The following is a 20,367-nucleotide window of genomic DNA, read 5'->3' as shown; positions in this document are numbered from 1 at the left end:
AGTGGAGTGTGTCGGGGCGAATGCTTGGCATGGCCTGGGGCAGTCTGGGCAAGTGTCACCAGTCACATGGAGAGGGGGTGTTCCACAGTGTGTGCACATTTTGGTTGAATTTCCTGACGGACGAAGCCACACACATATCTGTATGCCTGTACGCACGCGCACACACATGCACACTCAAAGCCGTGATTCGCCCTGTGATTTTTTTTTTTAAATAGCTCATGATGTTTAAGTCAGACTCATTATTTGTGGGGAGAAGAGAAGGGTCAGTCTCATGGTCCTTGGACAGGCAGGGCTGGGAATATAGGGTATAAGTAAACTGCTCTTTGATGTGAACAGCTCTTTCCTAGTTAACACCATCTCAGTCTGAGTCTCAAAACACATTCACACCTAAGGAAAGATTGTAATTAACTAGCACAGTGACAAAAAGAGGTGCTAAACCGAAGCCCAGAAAGCAGATGTGAGAGGGGAGTTCATGGCTACATCAGCCCTCTCTTTTATTTGTCATTTTCAGAACTGGAATATGATGAATCCCCAACCCCAGCAGTGTGCTGGATTTCAGCCCAACTGATCAAATACAAACACTTGAAAACAAACGTAGGGCAATGTTCATTCTAGCGGGACAGAAAAGAAAGGAAAGCGAAGCAAGGAGGCTCTTAGTGAATCCCTCCATGCAGCTCCCCAGGTCTGTGCTGGAGCAGAACTGGAGGAGGCACTTGCAGCAGTTTAGCAGAGTTGCTCTTTATAAAGTGTCAGCTGACAGGAGGAGCAGCCTGAGCTTCCATTGGGAGTGAGCGTAATGCTCACTAACGCGAGGAGCTGACAGCGCTGGCTAGACAGCTCCTGGGACAGTGCAGACGGGTGCTGGGCAAACTTCTTTCTAGCCCTGCCAAAACACCTCAAGGCTGACTTGGTTGAAACACTCCTAGCTGCCCCAGGACTCATGAAATGATTCCACTGGGCATGAGCAAAGTACCACGGTCTCTCCCTTTCTCTCTACACTGCAAGCAGCGGTGTGACTGCAGCTTGTGTAGACCCACCCGCACTAGCTTCAATCCAGCTAGTTCACTAAAACCAGCAGTGAAATGCAGCAGCACAGGCTTGCACTCAGAGTCAGGTGGCTAGCCTGTGCCACCACCACTGCTATTTTTAATGGGCTAACTCGAGCTAGCTCAGGTATGCTTACACATGCTGCAGTCACACTTCAGATTGCAGTGTAGACACATCCTCAACCTCCCTATTCAGGTTTTTACACTCTACCCAGCACTGCACTGTCCGAGCGTGTCAAGACCAATCCAGGAGTGACGCCAGGGTTTTTGGCACCCTAGGCGGGGGTCCTTCCGCACTGCCGGTCGGCGGCGGCAATTCTGCGGCGAGGGGATCCTTCCGCGCTCCCGGTCTTCGGGGCACTTCGGCGGCGGGTCCCGGAGCGAGTGAAGGATCCGCCGCAGAATTGCCGCCGAAGACCCGGAGCGCGGAAGGACCCCCCACCGCCGAATTGCCGCCCCCCCCCAATCCTGGTGCCCTAGGCAACCGCCTAGGTTGCCTAAATGGAAGCGCCGGCCCTGGACCAATCCCACCACTCGTGCCCAGCACAGGCAGAACTCAAAGCATAGGCCTGGCCCAATCCTCTGGAGCAAAAGAAACACTCCTACATGCAATAGAAATAGGCCACCCACGCTAGGGAGACAGAGAGCAATGCCCCACATTTCCTCAGGCCTCATACTCCAGCCAGTAGAGGACAATGACTTTACACACACATTCACCAGCATGGAGTTAAAACCATAAAGTATTTGGTCCTCCGGTGCCGGCACAGGCCCAAGAAGAACTGAATAATGGGGACTTTAATAAAGGCGGGGAGAAATTCCGAGGCAGGGATGTTCTGCTAAAAGCCTGGTGTCCGTGGGCAGGTCTACGGTGAAAAAGCGGAGGCGGCTCAGCTGCAGCACTTAGCGAAGACGGTACTACGCTGATGGGAGAGCTTCGCCCGTTGGCGTAGAAGTCCACCTCTGCGGGAGGCGATAGCTATGTTGACGGGAGAAGCTCCCCCATCGATCTAGCACTGTCTATGCCAGGGGTTAGGTTGGTATAACTGCATCGCTCAGGGGTGTGGATTTCTCACACTCCTCAGCCAGGTGCTTACCAATGTTCGTTTGTAGTATAGATTTGGCTGTATCAGATTGTTCCCTGCCTTCACAGCAGTCACACCCTGCAGTGCTGACCTGCAGGGCCTTTGCATTTCCTCTCCTGAGCAAACCTTGGGGGGTGTGTGTGTGAGTGAGTCTAGAGGAGATCTAAAGTGACTATGAGGCTAGGTCTACACTGGGAGGGGGAGGTTGATTTAAGATATGCAAATTCAGCTACGCGAATAGCGTAGCTGAATTTGGCATATCCTATTCGACTTACCCCGCTGTGAAGACGGCGGCAAATCGACTGCTGCGGCTCCCCCGTCGACGGTGCTTACTCCTCCTGACGAGGTGGGAGTAAGCGCGTCGATTCGGGGATCAATTTATCCGTCTAGATGAGACGCGATAAATTGATCCCCGAGAGATCGATTTCTACCCGCCGATCCGGGCGGGTAGTGTAGACTAGCCCTTAGACTTATTTTCCCTGGTGAGCTATCCAGGGATAGAACCCAGATCATCAAATAAAATAAATTAAAATAATAAACATGAGAACAGAATAAATGTATTGTAAAGGTTATTACAGCACAGGTTGCATACAGACATATTTATTAAAGGGATAACAAATATTCACAATCAAAGCAAAACAATTTGAAAATGGGCCCATTTTACCTAAATGCTTGTTAGGTTTTGTGAATTTTTTGTAGAGAATATGAGCCCCGGACTGGGTAAGTGTGACATCCCCTGGGGTGCAATCTGGACCATGGAACCACTATGCCATCTTTAACTCTCCAGCCCAGGCTGTCTGCTACACTGCTATGCTAGTGAACAACAACCCCCGCCCCCCCCCCCAGCAAACTCTCATAACGTCATGTACAATGCTGAGATATACATTTCAACAGGACAGTGATGGCCAACAGATTATGACTTTTCCAATGATACTTTACATAAGTTTTATCATAATTTAGTAAAGTGGTGAGCATAACAGTATAAACTATGGCAGTGAGGGTGAGCACATTTTGAAATTGGAATGAAGAAAACTGGAATCGTACACGTTTTTGATGTGAAAATAGCCATTTTATTGAATGTCGCAGACACATGAAAGTTTAGGAACATGACAAATATTCGTATGTGGAATTTTATGGAAATATTTTTCATCTGCTTCCCCCGCTGTAATTACTACGCAGTGTGGAAGTCTCTTTCTAAAAGACCTGCTCTTCTTCAGCAAGAAGTGTTGGGCTCAACAGTATCTTTTCAGGGCAGTGAGGAATAATTCACTCCACTGCAGGAATCACTGGATGAGGGTCTCTGACCTGTGTTAAGCAGCAGGTCAGATGAGATAGTCACAATGGTTCCTCCTGCAAATGACTGTTTTTGCCTTTTCACCAATGGGTGAAGCTTCCTGAAGCAGCTGAAAATGTGCAATACAGCAGAGCAGAAATTAGAACAGAAATTGCTTATATCTGCCAAGCATGAAAGTGAGGAGCGAAAAGACTTGTCTGCTCCAGATTCAGTACCACTGCATCTCTCCACTTCTCCCCTTGTGACTAGTTCCTCCCCTTCTGGCAGCAATGTCTGTGGAACTCAGGGCTGTAATGAGGGTAGGTTTGTTTAGGACTGAAACATTTCCCCACTTTCCCCCACTAATTATAGATTCTTTTGTGCAGTTTTTCTTCATCAATGGCCTGGAGCCATTAGCTCTCCATTTGCATAGGTTGCCATAGAAATGTCAGGCATCAAAACAATACAGATGAGCTGAGGATGCTTAGAACCTTGCATGACCAGCCTGCTTTGTTGCCCCCTGTGGCCTAGGATTTCACCAGAACCCGTTCTGTAATACCCAGTGGCCTGGAGTCCTAATAATGGGGGGTAAAATGGCCAAATAGCGGGAGGATATGGGTGGTATTGACAGTGTCAGTGGCCACAGCAGTATATTTACTCCAGGGTGCATCCTCACCCATCACTCCTTGGTCCTGCTCCAACCATTTCCAAACCAAGCTTGCAAGAGACTGGCTGCTGTGCTAAAAAGCCAACGTGCCATAGAGATTTACAGAGTATAGAGCCAAAAGGGAGCATTAGATAGGCTAGTCTGACCTTCTGTATATCACGGGCCATTAACTTTCACCAAGTTACCCAATGTTTTGTGTCTGGCTAAAGCATCCCTTCCAGAAAGTGCTCCAGGGCTAGATTCACAGAGGAATTTAGGCACTTGTGACATACCAGGGTGAAATCCAGACCAATGAACTGTGTCACCCCTGCCTTGGGATGCTAGTTACAATGCCTTGCTGCTGTATCCTCCAACCTGGACTGCTCACAAACAGCCTCCAGCATGTAAGTCATCCCAGCCATGTCTGTGTGCTGCAGCCAGCCAGCCAGCCATGCCTTAGTTCTCGCCAGCCTTAAAGAGTCCACAGGGTGAGCCCAACACACTCCCAGTCCCAAACTTTCCCCCAGAAACGATGGCCTGTACTGCCCAGCCCTCTCCTGGATTATACAAATATATTGAGTCTATTGTTCCTTTAAGGGAATAATATGCACACAACTTGTTACCCCAAATGAAGTTATCCAGCCACTTCAACTTGAACGCACTGAATTAGACCAAACAGTAAAACAAGTTTATTAACAACAAAAAGGTTTTAAGTGAGTCCAAGTAACGAGGCATAAAAGTCAGAAACGGTTACAAGAAAAATAAAGATAAATCACTTACTGGTACCTAATTGTAACAAACTACATTAGATTCAAAGCAAAGTTTTCTCATCTCCTCCTTTCAGCACTGAGACTGAACTCTCCCAGAGTCCAATGGCTGCTTCCTTTGTCTCTTCAGGTGCAGTGAATGCAATGGGAAGGGGGAGAGGGATTTCTTGGGGTGCTTGTCTCTCATTTTTATAGTTTTACGAACACCAGAGTTACACACTGACTGGTAAACTACACACCCCATTTGGAACCAGAAGTACACAACCAGGCAGCAGCAGAGACAAACAAAAGGAAATACAGCACAGTGCTGTGTTAAACGTAACCTGCTAAAAATAAAGGGAAAGATTAAAAAACAGATTTGACAAGGTGAGGAAACTGTTTCTGTGCTTGTTTCATTTAAATTAAGATGGTTAAAAACAGCTTTTTTCTTCTGCATAGTAAAGTCTCAAAGTTGTATTAAGTCAATGTTCAGTTGTAAACTTTTGAAAGTTAAAGTTTGAAAGATAAAGAAGTATGGATTGGATGAATGGACTATAAGGTGGATAGAAAGCTAGCTAGATCATCAGGGTCAACGGGTAGTTATCAGTGGCTCCATGTCTAGTTGGCAGCCGGTATCAAGCAGAGTGCCCCAAGGGTCGGTCCTGGGGACGGTTTTGTTCAATATCTTCATTAATGATCTGGAGGATGGCGTGGACTGCACCCTCAGCAAGTTTGCAGATAACACTAAACTGGGAGGAGTGGTAGATACGCTGGAGGGTAGGGATAGGATACAGAGGGAACTAGACAAATTAGAGAACTTGGGCCAAAAGGAATCTGATGAGGTTCAACAAGGACAAGTTCATTGTCCTGCACTTAGGATGGAAGAATCCCATGCACTGCTACAGACTAGGGACCGAATGGCTAGGCAGCAGTTCTGCAGAAAAGGACCTAGGGGTTACAGTGGACAAGAAGCTGGATATGAGTCAACAGTGTGCCCTTGTTGCCAAGAAGGCTAACGGCATTTTGGGCTGTATAAGTAGGAGCATTGCCAGTAGATCGAGGGACATGATCATTCCCCTCTATTCAGCATTGGTGAGGCCTCATCTGGAGTACTGTGTCCAGTTTTGGGCCCCACACTACAAGAAGGATGTGGAAAAATTGGAAGGAGTCCAGCGGAGGGCAACAAAAATGCTTAGGGGGCTGGAGCACATGGCTTATGAGGAGAGGCTGAGGGAACTGAGATTATTTGGTCTGCAGAAGAGAAGAATAAGGGGGGATTTGATAGCAGCCTTCAACTACCTGAAGTGGGGTTCCAAAGAGGATGGAGCTAGGCTGTTCTCAATGGTAACAGATGACAAAACAAGGAGTAATGGTCTCAAGTTGCAGTGGGGGAGGTTTAAGTTGGATATTAGGAAAAAAAATTTCACTAGGAGGGTGGTGAAGCACTGGAATGGGTTACTTAGGGAGGTGGTAGAATCTCCTTCCTTAGAGGTTTTTAAGGTCAGGCTTGACAAAGCCCTGGCTGGGATGATTTAGTTGGGGATTGGTCCTGCTTTGAGCAGGGGGCTGGACTAGATGACCTCCTGAGGTCCCTTCCAACCTTTATTTTCTATGATTCTATGAAAGAACAACCGTAAAGTTTTGTTCAGATTTACCAACATTTCAGAGTTACAAACACCCTCCATTTCCAAGGTGTTCATAACTCTGAGGTTCTACTGTAACTTTGCATACAATATTGCCACACATATTTTAATCAGGACAATACGAACTAGCAAATTATGAGTTTTCAAATGATACCATACACAAACATTATTACAATGGTGTGTAGGGTGTGAACACAGCAGTAGATTTGGTCACAGTGCCTATCTGCTACTTTAGGTACCACTGGTATTCACTAAAGCCCCGCTCAGCTGCTGCCTCGTCCTGGACTCTTACATCATAACTTTTAGGTGGTCAGGCTATTCAGCCAGGATGTGGGCAACTGCCAGTTCAGGCCACCTGCTGATGAGCAAGGGTTTGAATGAGGATCTACCACCTGTCAGGTGAATCCTCTAACTACTGGGCAATGAAATGTTCTGAAGTGGGTGGCCTCCCTCAGCTTCTCCTGTTGAAGCTGTTCCACTTTGGCTAAACAAGGAGCCATTGGAGCAGAGGGACTGGAGCCTGGCTCTTCTACCTCCTAGGTGAGTGCCCTACTGTCAGGGGTTGGCTGGGTGCGCCACGCCAGCAATATCACCTAATGGTGATACTCCAGGGGTGTAATACCTACTGGTGAGAGTTCAAAGGCATCACCAACGGGCTAGGTGGCAGTTCTGCAGAAAAGGATCTGGGGATTACAGTGGACCAGAAGCTGGATATGAGTCAGCAGTGTGCCCTCGTTGCCAAGAAGGCCAACGGCATATTGGGCTGCATTAGTAGGAGCATTGCCAGCAGATCGAGGGAAGTGATTATTCCCCTCTATTCGGCACTGGTGAGGCCACATCTGGAGTATTGCGTTCAATTTTGGGCCCACCACTACAGACAGGATGTGGACAAATTGGAGAGAGTCCAGCAGAAGGCAATGAAAAGGATTAGGAGACTGGGGCACATGATTTATGAGGAGAAGCTGAGGGAACTGGGATTGTTTAGTCTGCAGAAGAGAAGAATGAGGGGGGATTTGATCGCTGGTTTCAACTACCTGAAAGGGGGTTCCAAAGAGGATGGATCTAGACTGTTCTCAGTGGTACCAGATGATAGAACAAGGAATAACGGTCTCAAGTTGCAGTGGGGGAGGTTTAGGTTGGATATTAGGAAAAACTTTTTCACTAGGAGGGTGATGAAGCACTGGAATGGGTTACCTAGGGAGGTGGTGGAATCTCCTTCCTTAGAGGTTTTTAAGGTCAGGCTTGACAAAGCCGTGGCTGGGATGATTTAGTTGGGTCCTGCTTTGAGCAGGGGGTTGGACTAGATGACCTCCTGAGGTCTCTTCCAACCCTAATCTTCTATGATTCGATCACCTAGCGGCAGGGCTGCCCAGAGGGGGGGGGGGCAAGTGGGGCAATTTGCCCCAGGCCCCCACTAGAATATAGTATTCTATAGTATTGCAACTTTTTTTTATGGAAGGGGCCCCCGACATTGCTTTGCCCCAGGCCCCCTCAATCCTCTGGGCAGCCCTGCCTAGCGGCTATGGTCCAGGGGAATGTCACCCACTGATAAGAGTCAAAGGGGCCACTTCACCTAGTGGCAATATCTGGGGTAGTGTTGCCTAGTGGCTATGGTCCAGGGGGAAGGGATAGCTCAGTGGTTTGAGCATTGGCCTGCTAAACCCAGGGTTGTGAGTTCAATCCTTGAGGGGGCCATTTAGGGATCTGGGGCAAAAATCTGTCTGGGGATTGGTCCTGCTTTGAGCCGGGGGTTGGACTAGATGACCTCCTGAGGTCCCTTCCAACCCTATTATTGTATGATTCTAAGGGGCTGCTTTACCTAGCAGTACTATCCAGGGCAGAGTCTAAGAGCTGCTTTGCCTAGTGGCAGTATCAGGGAAGAATTACCTAGCGGTGAGTGTGGGGTGGGGAGGGGAGCCTGGGACCACCCTACTCTGCCAGATTTGACCCAGGGCCCTTCAAACCAAGGTACCCTGACACAGGGTCCAGGTTTATACTGGCACTAGAAAAGGTTCAGAGAAGGGCAACTAAAATGATTAGGGGTTTGGAACGGGTCCCATATGAGGAGAGATTAAAGAGGGTAGGACTTTTCAGCTTGGAAAAGAGGAGACTAAGGGGGAATATGATAGAGGTATATCAAATCATGAGTGATGTGGAGAAAGTAGAGAAGGAAAAGTTATTTACTTATTCCCATAATACAAGAACTAGGGGCCACCAAATGAAATTAATGGGCAGCAGGTTTAAAACAAATAAAAGGAAGTTCTTCTTCACACAGCGCACAGTCAACCTGTGGAACTCCTTTCCTGAGGAGGTTGTGAAGGCTAGGACTATAACAGCGCTTAAAAGAGAACTGGATAAATTCATGGAGGTTAAGTCCATTAATGGCTATTAGCCAGGATGGGTAAGGAACGGTGTCCCTAGCCTCTGTTTGTCAGAGGGTGGAGATGGATGGCAGGAGAGAGGTCACTTGATCATTACTTGTTAGGTTCACTCCCTCTGGGGCACCTGGCATTGGCCACTGTCGGTAGACAGGATACTGGGCTAGATAGACCTTTGGTCTGACCCAGTACGGCCGTTCTTATGTTCCAATACCCCCAAGCACCTTCCCCGGGTCACTTCCTGCCCTCATCCCAGTCCCTCCAGCGGCGTCTCCAGGGTTGGACATGGAGTCCCTCTCGCGTTCCTTCTGTTTCATCTCTGGCAGTTCCTCTGCTGGCAACAGCAATTCATCCCCTTTGGTTCCTGCAGCCAGCTGGCTTCCCACGGTGCAGCTAGGATGCTTGATCCCGGTGGCTTGGAATCCTGGCGGTTTCCTGGCAGGAGGCTGCTGCATACAACTACTCTCCACCTTAGTCAGCCCAGACTGAGCTGAGATGGTCCCTTTTGAATGCTCCCTCCACTGGGCGCATGCCCAGCACAGGCAAGGGGGCATGGCCTCTTGGGCCAAGAACTGCTCTTCACCAGTGTGGGGTTGATATACTCCGTCACACCTACCATCTATTCTCCAGAGTCATCCTCATGCACTGGCTGACCCAATGACTAATCTATTTATCCATGGTGGAACAGCTTCAACTCAAGAGATTGAGGGGGTATATCCCACTATCCCATAGCCCAGTGGTTCAGGCACACAGCAGAGAAGTGGCAGATCCCTTTTCAAATCCTTTCTTCTCTTCAGGCTTTGGGAATCTCCATGATTTTCTAGGCTCCTAACACCTAAGTCCCTCTTCAGATCTAGCCTCCAGTCTAGATAAGAATGTCCCACTTCCTTGGTAGTTTGTTCCAAAGGTTAATCGCCCTCATTAAAACTTTATACCTAATTTCTAATTTGAATTTGTCTGGCTTCATCTTGCAACCACTGGGTCTCGTTCTGCCTTTCTCTGCTTCATGGAAGAGCCCTTTAGTAGGGGGTATTTTCGCCATGCACCATAATCAAGTCACCTCTCAATCATCTTTTTGATCAGCTAAACAGACCGAGCGCTTTAAGTTTCTCACTGTGAGGCATTTTCTCCAGCCTGCAAATAATTTTTGTGGCCCTTTTCTGCATCCTCTCCGATTTTTCAACGTCCTTTTTAAAATGTGGACACCAGCACTAGACTCACTATTCCATTATCCATCCCACCAATGCCATGTGCAGAGGTAAAATCCCCTCTTTATACAGCCAAGGATCACATTAGCCCTTTTTGCTTGTCTACTGTGAGCCCCCTACATCCTTTTCAGGATGTTCCCCATTCTGTGGGTATGGCTTGCATTCCTTGTCCTTAGATGTATAACTTTGCACCTGAGTGTGTTAAATCACATTTTGTTTGAATGAGCCCAAGTTGTACAGAGACTGCCCTGTCCTAAGCATTATTTACCACATTATCAATCCTTGTGTCAGCCACAAATTTTATCAGAAGTGATTTTATATTTACTTTCAGCTCATTGATGAGGGCCTATAACCGATCCCTGCAGAGCCTCACAAGAAACACCCCCATTCAGAGATGATTCTTCATTGACCAGTACTTTCTGAGGTCTGTCAGTTAGCCTTTTCATAATTAAATTAACACATGCTCTATTGATATTGCAAAACGCTATTTTTAAAATCAGAATGTCATGCAGTACCTAGTCAAATGCCTTACAAATGTATATTGCATTTATGCAGTTATTTTTATCAACCAAACATGCCATCTCATCAAAAATGAAATCAGGTTCATTTGCCGAGACCTATTTTCCAATAAACCATGTTGTCTGGCATTTATTATTTTCCTAGCCTTTAATTCAATTAAATCCTGTATCAGCTTTTCCATTATTTTGCCCAGGGTTGATGTTGACTGGCCTCTAGATACCCGAGTCATCCCAGTTGTCCTTTTTGAATATTGGCACAACATTGGCACTGTTCCAGTCTTCTGGAATTTCCCCAATATTCCAAGATTTTTAAAAATTAACATCAATGGGCCAGAGCTCTCCTTAGTCAGCTCTTTTAGGACTCTTGGGTGCAAGTTATCCACACTTGCTGATTTTAAAATGTTTATCCCTGATAGAGTTTGTCTAACAGACTTTTCAGTTACTAATGGACTGGAAAGTACTTCATGAGTATATCATTTTGTTTCTTTCCAAATGCACAGCAGAAATATTTACTGAACACGTCTGCCTTTTCTGCAATATTATTAATAATTTTACCATCTCCATCTAGTAAGGGCCTATACTATTGCTAGGATTTCTTTTGCACATACTGGAGGGCTGACTGATTGTGATTTGTATGCTAGCAGAGTTGCTCACCTAGATGAAGCATAGCATTGGAGTTCTAAATATTTGTGATGAACTATTTTCCTATATCTGAGATAAGCTGAATTAACACAATCAGGGCCACATTTTCCAAAGGGCTCACTCTGTTGGGAAAAGGTTGGGCTCTCTTGAAAATCTGTCCCCACGCATCTATAACCCATGGGAGAGGGAGTGAAAAGAAGGGTGGTCCTGGGGATATTGCTGAGGGCATTCTCCCAGTTAGTCCCCCCGGAAAAATTCATTCACCTGATTTTAGAAAAGTGATGTTGGAGGCTTTTGTTTATCTTTAAGGGTACGTCTATACTTACCTCTGGGTTCGGCGGTAAGCAATCGATCTTCTGGGATCGATTTATTGCGTCTTGTCTAGACGCGATAAATCGATCCAGGAAGTGCTCGCCGTCGACACCGGTACTCCTGCTCCGCGAGAGGAGTACGCGGAGTCGACGGGGGAGCCTGCCTGCCGCGTGTGGACCCGCGGTAAGTACCTTGTAGTTCGAACTAAGATACTTCGACTTCAGCTACGTTATTCACGTTCGAACTGGGGGGTTAGTGTGGACCAGCCCTAAGTGTGTTTAGCGATTGGGCTAATAACATCACAGAATAATACAACAAAGAATTTTTTAAATCTCATTTAGGAGTTATTCTTTGTGCTGTGTATTATTTTCCATATTTCTCTTGGCTTGGCCCATGAAACATGATGATCAGTTTCATTTTTGTGCCTAGTAATTGGCTGGTTTCACGGAGGGTATTTCATGCTCTAGCACAGCACTCCAACATTTGTGTTACAAACACTGCAGGGAACTATTTATGTTTTTTTTGCGGGGGGTGGGGGAGGGGAAGGGGAAACTGTTTCCACTAGAATTTTTCAAAAATATTCCTAAATTTGAGGCCAAATTTGATCTGACATTGTCCCTTTTATTTGCCTGCTTTTTTATAGACTGGAAACATACAATGGCAGAGAGCAATATTTTCCTGGTTTTCCAAATGTTTTCTGTTCCTGCTGTTAGTCTGGATCGTAAAAGATCTCAGTGATGCTTATGAAGAGTAGATCTGTTGGCGGGAGCTGCAGATTTGTTTTTGTCCCTGCTGCTTTCACTTGTACAGAAATGAATTTCTGATGGGGGGAAATGCGCTTTCTCCAGTTGATAGTTTATCTTTCTCTTTTCAGGTGCTTTGGCTGTGACTGAAAGAAGGAGGTTTTGTTTTACTGGCAGAGGAAGAGCAAAGGGGCGAGGTTCAAAGGACTGGCAGCTCCCAGAGCACACTCCAAACAGTAAGACTCATCATACTTCTATAGCTTCAAGCAAATGAACAAAACAAATCAGAATCATTTCAATAAGTGGCACAAATAAATTAACAAAGCAGGTGCTTTACACACGGAATAGACCAGGAGTGACCTTACTGAAGTTTTAATAGGGACACTGGCAATATATTTATCATAATTTTTAATATCATTGTAATAAAATAACCCCGGCAGCCAGATATTAACTTAGCAAAATAGTGTTAATCCATGATATTATAAGAGGGTTTCTCTTGAGTGCTTGGTTACTGGTGTTTGTTTAAAACAAGTACACAAAGTGTGTGTTTTGGGGAAAAATCCAAACTTTTAATTGTCTCAGCTTCTAATGGCTGGAGCCTGAAAGGATGCCATAAGCACAACTATTAATGCCACCTGTGGGAAATGTGCCAGTTTTTTAAACATTTTTGTTTATAAGCTTTTAAATCAGACCTTTCTCCAAAAGGTCAACTGTATTTTAAAAACTAAAAAAGGTTAAAAAGAAAATGACCCAAAGTATACCCATTATTACTGCCAAATTTACAAGAGCAATAGGGTGTGATCTGAGTTAAAAATTGCCAGTTGTTAAAAAACACAAACCCTAAGACTATAGAAAACAATCAAATGAAATGTGTCTGAAATCAGTGCTATCAGAATTCTCTGTGCAGTCTAAGGCCCTGAACTCGTAACCACTCCAAAGGGACTGCCCACATGCAGAAAGTTGCCCATGTGAGTGTTTGCAGGAACAGGGTTCAAACTGGTGTCCAACTCAGGAAGCTCTGGAGGCACTGAAGAAACCACAAAGTTATCTGAAAGTTACTTGCTTCATCCTGAGTGCGACCTGTGACGGGTTCCGCCTGGGGTGCACCTGGGACCGGGGTACCACTGAGCCCTCTAACCCACCAGTCTGGGCTCCCGCTCACACTGTGCTACTGTGACAAGCTGCAGACCCGCTCCCGGTCCTACATTTCCCCCAGCATTCACACAGGTAGAGGCACACTCAGCTGCAGTTACATGCTGTCTGACCAGCCACTGCATAAACCAACAATAGAGAGGCTACAGCCAAAATAACCTAGGACCCCACAGCTGTACCGTCCTGCTGTGGTCCAAACTTCCACCAGTATGAATGTATTATCCAGTTCGCCTCCCCCTCAATGTGGAGAGGAAATGCAACAAGCCTGTGTTAAACCAAGCTGAGATTTTCCCCCAGACACTTCGCTTAAAGGCACACTGAGTTTAAATTAAAACATAAAATAAGTTTATTAACAACAAAAGATAGATTTCAGTGATTATAAGGGATAGCAAACAGATCAAAGCAGATTACCTAGCAAATAAAGAAAATCGCAAACTAGGCTTAACATACTAGATTGAATATGCATTCGTAGTTTTTCACCTGAGTGATCGTAGAAGCAGGCTGCAGATTCTTAAGGTGGAAACTGCACTTGCTTTGCAGTTTGGAATCCCCAAGCTTTTCATACACAGGCTAGAAATCCCTTTAGCCTGGGTCCAGCACTTCCCCCGGTTCAGTCTGTTGTTCCTTAGGTGTTTCCAGGAGTTTTCTTGTGTGTGTGTGTGGGGGGGGTGAAGAACAACACATGATGTCACTCCTGGCCTTATATAGCTTTAGCATATGGCGGGAACCCTTTGTTTCAAACCTTGGTTCCCAGACCAGTTTGTGGAAAAATACAGACATCCCAAAAAGGAGTCCAGAGTCATGTGGCCTGGTCATATGCCCTTGCATACCTTGCTGAGTCATAGCCGCCGTTACTTACAGGCTGTCTGGAACGTTCACAGGAAGGTTAAGTTCTTCCAGGGTTCATTGTCTTTGCTGATGGGCCATCAGCACTCTCTGGCTTCTTCATTGTTGTACGTGAAAGGCTAGCTGTGGGTGTCACCCAGAGTAAGCACATTTGAAATACAGACACATAGTCAATATTCCTAACTTTAGATACAAAAAGGATACATGCACAGAAATAGGATAATCACATTCAGCAAATCATAACTTTTTCAATGACACCTTACATGACTTGTCTGGCACAAAATGCATCATAATTATGCCATAATCATATCATAATAATATCACTGTGAAGAATACGGGGTGCAGCGTCATACTACCCAGGGCCGTCCCTACCCATACGCAAAGTATGCAGCTGCACTGGGCACCAGGAAATTTGGGGCACCAAATTTCCTGGTGCCCTATGCAGCTGTGTGCTGCTCCAGTCCCTGCTCCGCCTCTTCCCCATGGCCCCTGCCCCTGCTCCCCCCCCCCCCCCCCCCCCCTCCCCCCACGCCCCCGCCCCTGCTCTGCCCCCCCCCGCCTCTTCCTGCCCCTGCTCTGCCCCAGCCCCGCCTCCACTCCCCTGAGGACGGCAGCAGGGGCCGGGCCTGCACTCACCGGTGGCGGTAAGTGGAGCAATCCGGCCCCAGCCTGCTCCGCTCCCCTGGCTCGCAGCCGCGCTGCCGGTGAGTGCTGGGGGGCGGTTCCCCCTTGCCCCCCAGCCCCAAGGCTGGGAGCAAGGGGAGCAGTGCGGAGCGGGCTGGGGCAGGGTCACTCCACTTCCTGTCGCCCCGTGAGTGTGGGGTCGGGCCTGCCCTGGACTCACCGGGCAGCAGGAAGTGGAGGGACCTGGCCCCAACCCGCTCCACCACCTCGTGCTGAGGGGTGGTTCCCCCTGCCCCCCAAGCCAGCCCCCCCCCACGCACCCCCTGCGGAGGCCTGGGGCTCCACATAGCCCCCCTGTGGGGGGGCTACGTAGGGCACCAAAATGGCTAGGGATGGCCCTGATACTCCCTACAAAACCTTTGTCTTAATATAACCCCACAGTCAGACAGAAGAAACAAAACTGCTGTTGTTCCAAACTATGCATGTTTTTTTCTTAAAACATGAACCTCTGCCATCTCTCTGGCCTTTCTCTTGTTAACTAGGAAATGTTAGGGTCTGAGCATCTTGGGAGAAAAACCTTTTCTGTTCTTTTAATCAGATATAAAACTTACCTTGATCCAGAGCAAAGTCCAAAGGCTTCTGTATCCCTCTCTTTTAACGGAACCTTCTTGCCTCAGTAATGTTTTAAAAATTTCTTCTAATAAACCACATAAAGTAATGAGAGGATTATATTCTGCAGGCCCCCCTGTGAGACCTAATCAGAGGTTAGGCCTTCCAGATGTGCTGTTGGAATTATTTGGGGGGCAGTTCTCTGACCTGTGTTATGCAGGAGGTCAGACTAGAAGATCACAATGGTCCCTTGTGGCCTTGGTATCTATGAATCATAGCCGCCACCAAACGATGTCAGGACTAAGGGGAAGGCCGTTTTGTGTTACCGTGCTATGCCAGATTTCACAATGGTGGAGGTCAATTTCTAATCAAATCTGGCTCTTTAGTAAGATGTAAGGGATGGTTTCTATTTTTGTCTACAAATTCATGAAACATTTTAACCTGAGGAAAGGTGACGTCGTGTTTATTATACTTTGTGTTTATAAAATTATGTCAAGTAGTCAACTAGCCCCTTCTCTGTTGGAACTAAGTGATTCAGGAGACAGGGCTAATCCCCAGAGAGGAACTCCCCATACTTGAAGATTCTTTTCCAGTTCCATTCATAGGAGATTGGCTACAGTGTTCCAGTTGACCTGGCTGGCTAGATTTCTCGGGATGATGTCTTTCTTCCTTGGTCCCATCTGGCCCAAGGACTTGATTGTTCCTTTGGACAGTGCCCTGAACAATGGGGGCAGAGATTGTATGCTGCATGCCCTAGAGTAGCCCCTGGAAGTCCTGTGCCCTAGAGAGGCTCTGAGGCACAATTCCCTCCCTACTTGGGTGGTAGCAATGACCTAGATCTGCAGCCAATTATGAGCCCTCCTGCACCAGCTCCATTGTATTGGCCAGCACACTGAAAGGGATGGAGCCAAGACTCCAACCATTCCCCATCACTCCCCACCCGCCCGCTCCGGAGCGGGGGCAAGCAGGGGCACAACTTGTGACTCTTGCATGCCCTGTTCCCCTCTGTGGGTGTTCAAGCCAGGTCAAATCTAGCCCTAAGGAATTACCTAAGACTCACCAAGAGAGAAATCAGGGCCCTGAGACAGCAAGGGATCAGGGCATGTGGCTAACTTTAAGCACTTGCCTTAGTTTGGAAAAGAGAAGAGTGAGAGGGGACATGATAGCAGTTTTCAGGTATCTAAAAGGGTGTCATAAGGAGGTGGGAGAAAACTTGTTCATCTTAGCCTCTAAGGATAGAACAAGAAGCAGTGGGCTTAAACTGCAGCAAGGGAGGTTTAGGTTGGACATTAGGAAAAAGTTCCTAACTGTCAGGGTGGTTAAACACTGGAATAAATTGCCTAGGGAGGTTGTGGAACCTCCATCTCTGGAGATATTTAAGAGTAGGTTAGATAAATGTCTATCAAGGATGGTCTACTCAGTATTTGGTCCTACCATGAGGGCAGGGGACTGGACTCGATTACCTCTCGAGGTCCCTTCTAGTCCTAGAGTCTATGAATCTATAAGTCATTGGGGCTGCCTCATATGCTTAAAGTTCAGCACATGCCTCAGAACTTTGTTGAATCAGGCCTTATGATGAGAACTCCTAGCAGAAACTGGAGAAAAAATTACAATGATTTAAAATACAAATATGATTAGCCCAATAGCCACCATCAGATACCTCCCTCCTCAGTGGCAGTGAGTGATGGCTCCAGCACAGCACGCTTAGCAACAGCCAGAAATTTTCCTTTTGTTCTAGTGATGGGGCTGCTAGATCAGAAGGTTCTCAGCAAAGACAGAATCTTCACAATGTCAGTGAAAACTGCAGATTAGTTAGGAACAGTTCAGCTCATTTTAGAAACCCAGAGGCTTGAACATTTGTGTGTTGAATCCAGTGTTGTGGTTAGAGAACACGGGGTGAGGGTGGGGAGAAGATACACTTTTCAAAGCAGAGGTGAAGTAGGAAATTATGTTTTCTTGAACTCCAGAAAACTAGTGAAATGAAATTGGGACCCTGCCTGAAACCAAACAGCCAAGCAATTCAGGGTTTAGGCTGAATTGTCCGAGTTGATGTTCCACCACTAATTGTGTCATTGTGCTCGCCGCCGGGAAGAGCTGCGTGGCTTGTGCACAATTTCATGCACCTTTCTCAGGATCTGGCAATTCACAGATTCTTTGCTTGGAATTCCCTTGCTATTGTGAGTATAGGTCACATCTGTATCCCCTACACACACATTTTGTGGTTTATCCTTTTGGAGAAAATGAAAAAGAAAATATAGTAAAAGTAAAATATAATTACAGGCTTTCAAAATTATTTGTGACTCCCTGATTGCTTGAAGGTTTGTACAGTAGATATATAATTTGGCTCTTAAAATTGGTAGTTTTTTTTTCTGATAGGATGTAAAAAGCTGTAAATATGGCTGCTGATTCAGACTTCTAACTTCCCTGTAAACATGCAAATAGAGAGGGTTTGAAATGGGAGCAGTTGACTAAACAGCTTCTGTTACAATTTATTGTTTGAATGTTAATTTAATAGCAAATCATTGATGCTGTAATCAGCTGGTTCAGTGCCTAGGTCCTGTGGGCACAGAGGCCTAGATCCTCAAAGGTATTTAGGCACCTAATTCCCATGGGAGTTAGGTACCTAAATGTCTTTGATTATCTGGACCTGGCAGCCCATGTGCTAAAGATGTGCATGACATTTTTGGAAGTCTCACTGCATCTTCCATTTTTTAAAACACTTTTTGTTTGGGATTTTTGCATTTTACAAGGAAAACCAAGCTGTTTTAAATGAGGCAACTAAAACCAAGAAGTAGTGCAGGGCACAGAGCTCTCAGAAGTGCTCGAAGAGGGAGTAAATCAAAAACTTTGCTGACGGAGGTGCCTGGTGTATCCTCTATAGTGGCCTGGGGAAGTACTTGGAAATGGAGAAACAACCATCTCCAAAGGAGATTTGCTTGCCTCTTACTAGGTTCTGTATTACAACACATACATCTTTAAAGGAGTAGCCTTAATCTTCAAACACGTCAGCAGAATATTGCAATGCTCTATTACTGCTCACTTGCTAGTTACCAGTTCTAAGCAGATGAGTAGTCTTTAACATATGAAACAAACTGGTAACATGCAGGTCTTCTAGACCTTATTCCTGCATCCCCCTTCCCCCCCACAAGCAAACATATGCTGAAGAAGGCATATGCAAAGTACAAAGTATGCTGTTCTCAACTAACCCCATGCAATCCAACTGAAGTCATGAGGTTGCATGTGTGTTACTGAGAGCAGAATATGGCCCATTGGTGTTAACTCACACAGACACTGGGAGAGATGTACAGAAGCAAAAAAGAAGTCAATCAGAAACTAGGCTGTCAGGTGATTAAAAAAAACAATCGCGATTAATCGCGCAATTAAAAAAATTAATTGCGATTAATAGCACGATTATTCATGCTGTTAAACAATAATAGAATGCCATTTATTTTAAATATTTTGGGATGTTTACTACATTGTCAAATATATTAATTTCAGTTGCAACACAGAATACAAAGTGTACAGTGCTCACTTTATATTTATTTTTATTACAAATATTTGTACTGTAAAAAATGAAAAAATTGTATTTCTCAGTTCATCTCATACAAGTACTGTAGTGTAATCTCTTTATCATGAAAGTTGAACTTACAAATGTAGAATTATGTACAAAAAAACCTGCATTCAAAAATAAAACAATAAAACTTTAGAGCCTACAAGTCCACTCAGTCCTACTTCTTGGTCAGCCAGTCACTCAGAGAAACAAGGTTGGTTACAATTTGCAGGAGATAATGCTACCTACTTCTTGTTTACAATGTCACCTGAAAGTGAGAACAGGCGTTCACATGGCACTGTTGGAGCTGACGTTGCAAGGTATTTACGTGCTAGATGCGCTTAAGATTCATATGTCCCTTCATGCTTCCACCACCATTCCAGAGGACATGCTTCCATGCGGATGATGGGTTCTGCTTGATAACAATCCAAAGCAGTGCAGACTGACGCATGTTCATTTTCATCATCTGAGGGAACGTCTTCACTGGCAATGTTAAAGTGCTGCCACGGCAGCGCTGCCACGGCAACGCTTTAATATGGCTTGTATAGTCGCAGCATAGCTCTGGGAGAGCTCTCCCAGCACTCTAAAAAACCCACCTCCAGCGTAGCTGGGTGGCTCCCAGCGCTGGTGCACTGTCTACACTGGCACTTTACAATGCTGAAATTTGCAGCGCTCAGGGGGGGTATTTTTTCACACTCCTGAGCAAGACAATTTTTTTGAGTTAATCGTGTGAGTTAACTGCAATTAATTGACAGCTCTATCAGAAACTTTAATCCTAGACTATATCATATATGAAAGGAGAGACAGCCTGGGGAGCAGGGCCGGCTTTAGGCCAATTCCACCAATTCCCCCGAATCGGGGCCCGCGCCTAAGAGGGCCCCGCGCCCAGTGGCAGGGACGCCCAGAGTGGGGGGCAAGTGCCAGAGAATCCCTTCCCTGGCTAGAGGCATCTTTTTAATTTTTACTCAACCGGCGGCGCTCCAGGTCTTTGGCGGCGGGTCCTTCACTCGCTCCGGGTCTTTGGCGGCGGGTCCTTCAGTGCTGCTGAAGACCCGGAGAGAGTGAAGAACCCGCCGCCAAAGACTAGGAGTGCAGCCCGGTGAGTACAAGCCCCACGTGTTTTTTTGGTGTGTGTTTTTTTTTTAGTCATTCCTGCCGGGGCCCCGTCGAAACTGTTCGAATCGGGCCCCGCACTTCCTAAAGCCGGCCCTGCTGGGGAGAGTGGAGAAACATTTGATTTGCTGTTAAGTAGTGTTGGCTTCACGTACATCCCAGAATGTATCTACCTCTGTTCTTAGTAGGGTAGAGAGGGGAAAGTTCAACTTCTTGAATGAAAATACACAAAAGTA

General features: G+C 46.3%; 1 protein-coding gene across 4 annotated transcripts in view; it reads left to right on the top strand.

Annotated features, from left to right (window-relative positions):
* Nucleotides 1–20,367, top strand: part of PKNOX2 (PBX/knotted 1 homeobox 2) — a 676,497-nt gene that overhangs the window by 273,724 nt on the left and 382,406 nt on the right. For 3 of the 4 annotated variants that reach the window (XM_026657858.1, XM_026657861.2, XM_026657857.2), the window contains exon 3: nucleotides 12,369–12,473. The gene's annotated coding sequence lies outside the window, so the exon portion shown is untranslated. Of the gene's footprint in view, nucleotides 1–10,385; nucleotides 10,447–12,368; nucleotides 12,474–20,367 lie in introns of those variants that run through there. The other variant, XM_026657860.1, reaches the window with a different exon arrangement.

This window comes from Terrapene carolina, unplaced genomic scaffold, assembly GCF_002925995.2.
Source record: "Terrapene carolina triunguis isolate 2854851 unplaced genomic scaffold, T_m_triunguis-2.0 Scaffold374, whole genome shotgun sequence".
In the NCBI taxonomy this organism is placed as follows: domain Eukaryota; kingdom Metazoa; phylum Chordata; order Testudines; family Emydidae; genus Terrapene; species Terrapene triunguis.
This window is presented reverse-complemented; position numbering and strand designations above follow the sequence as displayed.